This window comes from Drosophila tropicalis, unplaced genomic scaffold (genome assembly GCF_018151085.1).
Source record: "Drosophila tropicalis isolate 14030-0801.00 unplaced genomic scaffold, ASM1815108v1 contig_445, whole genome shotgun sequence".
Lineage (NCBI taxonomy): Eukaryota > Metazoa > Arthropoda > Insecta > Diptera > Drosophilidae > Drosophila > Drosophila tropicalis.
The window spans coordinates 13,313-18,752 of NW_027172909.1; positions in this window are offsets into that span (position 1 = coordinate 13,313).

The window sequence follows — 5,440 nt, forward strand, 5'->3', positions numbered from 1 at the left end:
TCTAGCTGTCTCTTTGTTTTATTTGTAATTATTGATTTTTTATCGAAAATTATCTTTGTGCTGTGTATTTAAATTTTTCTATCTTCGTTTAAAGTTTCTTTCTTTAAACAAACTGTCCAAACAGCTGTCTAACGAGTGTGACTCTAGCGTACATTTATTGTCGCAATTCAAGTTTGTTCCACCTTCTGAGAAGTTGCCCAAGAGATATACCCTTGAGTTGCCTCATAAACATTCGCCAGCACTCTCTATTACTTGTTCTCCCATTTTACTTTCGCCCACACCATCTTCTTGTCCAATCGCAAACAATTATTAAGATACTTCTGAGTCGTCTGTGGCAGCTTACATTGGTAATATATGCCCTGCTAAAGTTTCAATTCAAAAGTTTAAGTTTTCTAGGCCTCGCTAGAACCAAATGATTATATTTCAGCTATGGTTGACCCTAATTTTTGGCCGGAGGGCCTAGTTGTACACGAGTTTGCGCCCAATAAGCGCTCCCGTCCGTTGCCTGTCTACCTTCCTATTTTATCTTCTGCTTCAAAAAACTAAAAACGTCTAGTCCTTGCATTCAATATCACAATGTAAGAGGACTTCTTACCAAGCTCTCGAAACAGTTCTGTGATAGCCAGACCTTTTCGGCTGACACATTACCTTTGTCAAAAACTTGGCTTAACTCCTCTGTTTTGGATAATAAAATTCTTTCTAATAACTTTATTTCTTATAGGCTTGATCGTGTTGGTCGTCGTTGCGGTGGAGTACTCATTGCTGTCAACTCGAATCTGTGTTCAAGTATTGTGCCGATTGATCTCCCCTTAGGTGTTGAGTTTGTTTGCGTCGAAGTTACATTCATGTATTTCTCCAGCTTCTGATATCATGATCTACGTCCACTATTCTGATGCTTTACGAACTATTTTTAGTCATCTTAAAGATCGTGATTTTCTTATAGTTTTAGGTGATTTTAACTTGCCTAATATTTCTTGGCTTGTTGATGATAATCTATCTTTCTTAGTTCCTTCATCTCAACACGTTTTTCTTGATAGCCTATTTGAATGTCCACTATATCAGTTGAATTCTTTCCTTAACTCTTCTAAAAGAATCCTTGATCTTGTTTTTGTCTCTGATCACACTGTTAGTCCTGTATCACAAACAAAGCCATTAGTGAAACCTGAAGATCCTTATCACCCTACCATTGAAGTTACTATTTCTTACAATTCCGTTACTAATTCATTTAATAAGATATCAAATTCTCGTCGTAGATGTTTTTGTAAAACAAATTTCTGTCTTCTTGACAGCCTTATTTTCTCTTTTGATTGGTTATTTCTATTTGAGTGCTGCGAAATAGATTGTGCAGTGAAGTTTTTCTACTCTGCTCTTAATTCTCTAATTGATAACTGCGTTCCTTATGTGAATGTCTCTACCGTCTCCAGTGCGCCAGTCTGGTTCACACGTAGGCTGTCTAATCTCCGTAACATTAAATCGAGATATTTTAAAAGATTTAAAAAAAACTGGTTCGCGACTTGACTATGCAAATTATTGTATAGCCAAATCTCAATTTTGTCTTTTAAATACTCAGTACTACAACAATTATCTTGTTCGCTGTAAGGTTGTAGTTGCATCCTTAAAATGTGTTCGATTTCCCTATCTAAGCCTTTATCTCGGTTATTCTTTATATCGAGTGAGACTTGTAGCTTTCCTGATATTTGAAAGGAGTCTTTTATAATTTTTTTTTTTTTTTTAAAAGGTAGCAAATCGAATGTTTCTAACTACCGTGGCATTGCCAAACTTTCAGCAATACCTAAACTGTTTGAGAAAATAACGTCTTGCCTTCAACACCTATCCAGATCCAGTATTTCTCCTTGTCAGCATCACTTCATGAAAGGTCGTTCGTCGCTTACCAACCTTTTAGAAGTGACGGTTGATCATTCTTTGCTTCTCGCGAAACTTAACATCATGGGTTTTTCAACAAAACTATTGGGTTGGTTAAAGTCGTATCTTATTGGCAGAACCCAAAAGGTGTCTTTTCGTTCCTCGATATCTAAAACTGTTCAAGTTACGTCAGATGTACCCCAAGGCAGTCATCTGGGCCCACTATTATTTACATTGTTTATAAATGATTTGCCTTTGGCCTTGGCTCATTCACGCGTGCTCATGTTTGCGGACGACCTTAAGATTTGTTATTCCTATAATGATCCTTCTTTACAACAGTACTTGCAATCAGATCTCGATGAGTTCTGTGATTGGTGTCACGTTAATTGGTCAGGGATGAGTTGCAGCCAATCGGGGCTTAGCTGGCACCTTGTGCAAATAAAACACCTCCACCGGGTCGGGGATGTTTAGTTGTGTATAAAGCTAAGCTACCTTTTTAATTTAATTACAATCTGTCTTTTGCTTAAGCTTTTTCGTCGACTGCTGTGTTAGTTGACGTAAATATATAAATAAATAAGGTTTGAGAAAAGCGCTATGATAAACGGGATCATGTACCATGTACCTCAACCACAACAAGGTCATAAGGAAGGTTCCTGGCATTCCGGCTTCTCCTTTGCTGCATACAACGGAACCTAAACACCATCCGGGAGCTGAATGATGATATGACATCCCACGGATCCCCCAAGGTCTGGTTCGCGATCAGAGTACTTTTAAGCTTCAAGTCTTTCTAGATTTGGCAAGCATGACAGTAAGCATAACGTCCTGAATTTCTGTTATTAGCATTCATTTTCTTGCTAGTAACGTTTCGTATAAGTGTGGGATATCGGTAATTTCAGCACTTCTGGATTGTATTATTTTATTAACAGTATTTGTAAATAAATTAATTTGCCTTTGAGTTTCTGTGTTCATTATTATTTGACTGTGGATCCATTTTTGTTTAATCGAGTGCCTGTGGTCTAGATTCTTTTTTAATGTCCCTATAGGACCAACTCATTGGCTGTTGTCTAACACAGTGTCTTAGCGAAATAAATCTAGCAATAGAACCGCACACATTCAAACTCAAAATTAAATTTAATGCAAATAGATTCAATGCAAATTAGTTACAAATTCAAGACAACTTACTCAAAAGATCACTTTACGCTGCCACTTTTATTTTTTTATCCAACTTATGAGATGATTTAGGTTAATTAGGATGAGATACGATTAAGTATCTGAATCACCGTTCTTGTGGATCAGCAATATATTAGAGATTATAATTTGTGTTACGGTCAAGTGCCGGAGTTATGTGTCTTTATTGTTTAAATGGTTATACAAAACTGAATATGTTGAAGGAAATAAAACAGAACTAAACCTAAGTACATAAATGGGAATATGAATCTAAAGCTAAATACATACATATGTAAGGCGTATGGTATTGCCATGGGCTCTTGATCAAACACTGTGTCAGCGTATTTATGTTTATATGGAATTCGTCACATCGACGTTCAGCTGCACAGATTCCGCTAAGACTTAGTCGGGGGCAGTTCGCTAGATTGTTTGTTAACTTACATACGACGCTCCTATCAATACATATATGTATATATAATGCACATGGATATACATTTTATAGCAATAAGTATTAGTATTAAGTATATATTACTCTTTCCCACAGTGGATATGTGCAACGTGTTTAGCGTTAAGTATATCTTACTCTTTTCTTTGTTACAAATTAGTTTTAAGTTAAATTTTACTCTTACAATCGTTATGCAGTGGTACAGTGCGAGAAGTGTGCTGTTTCACTTATCGCAAAAAGAACAGAGAGAATCAAATAAAATAATTAGAGCGGAACAGTTTTGAGGAAGAGATCAGCAAAGTGAGACGTATTTTACTATCTATAATATATATAGATATATGTATCAAGTTTATTCCAACTGGACTATTACAACATGTTTATGATTTCAATGGTGTTTTTGTAAGTACCGTCAAATTTCCAGTAAAATCCGATTTGGGTAAATGAAAACTGGACCTTTTAGAGAATTTTCGTTTTTGGCCTATGGGCGCAACTACTGAGCATTGCTACCTCCATTGGCAATATTGGCATCGTCTCCTCTCTGCTCTACAAGGCCATTCTGAAGCCTATATGGTTTTATGTCATATTACTCTGGTCCACAACGTCTTACTCAAACATTGAAATTGTGCAACGACATCTAAACAAGCTTTTACTCACAATTGTTGAATAGCCTCCATACGTGCGTAACTCAGTCATCCACAGAGACCTTAACTTCCCGTTATTTAAGTACGATATCCGGGAATATCGGACTCGGTTTCTTTCCAGACGTCTACAAGGATGTCACCGACTTGAGCTGCCGTTTAGACCCGAGACGGACTGGTGATTCTACCTCCATTTGCCTTTGATAATATTTGTTTTGCCCATTTAGGACAGACTGTAAGTAAAATTATATATAACAAAAAAACATGTTTTTAAAAATATTGTTTATTTTTTTATTTTATATTGCAGCTCATAGCTCTGTTATTCGAATTTTTTTTTAAATTTATCCATGTGTTGCGCTTATTGGACTAATACGTCGGTAGTTTGACAGTCGGGTACAACATAGTACATTTGAAATTGAAAATGGTGTAGTGAGCATTAAAGATAAATACATAGAATAGTAAGGATGAATAATTAAGAAGCATTTATTAGCGATTTCTTAGAGATTAAACAAATGTTTATGTTAGGATAGTTTAAATATTAATTTTAAAAGCAATATTTTATATATATTTATTCAAATACTGGGTCCGACTCCCTCAAATATTTATACCCTTGCAAAAAGGGTATATTAATTTTGGTCAGAAGTGTGCAACGCATAGAACGAAGCATCTCCGACCATACAAAGTATATATATTCTTGATCAGCACGACGAGACGAGTTCAACTAGCCATGTCCGTCCGTCCGTCCGTCCGTCTGGATCAACGCAAACTCCTCCTAGACCGTAAGAGCTACAGAGCTGAAATTTCGCACGTAGGCTTGTATATACTGCAGGGGTTGTATATCTCGGATTCAGCCGGATCGGACCACTATATCATATAGCTCCCATACAAACCCGAACACGAACAGTGACTTTTCTCAATAACTTTGTTATTTTCTATGTTATTATCGTGAAACTTAATATTAGAGAGTTTATTATGCCTATTAACGGCTGTGCCAAATTTGATCAAGATCGGATGACTTTATTATATAGCTCCCATAGGAACGATCGGTGGAAAACAGTGATTTTGATCAATATCTTCGTTATTTCCTATGATTGTAGGCCATTCTTCCGCAAACATAAGCCTTTTTAGATAAAACGTTCTTCCACATTGATGGTTAATAGGTAAGGAAAGAGTTACCAACAAAGTTGCAAGGGTATACAAACTTTGACGCGGTCGAAGTTAGCCCCGGCCCTCTGGTTTTATTGTACATGTTGCACATTTCTTACAAGTTTTAAGAAAAAAGCATCCTAGAATACGTATTAAAAAAGTAAAGCTTCTGCTCTCTGAC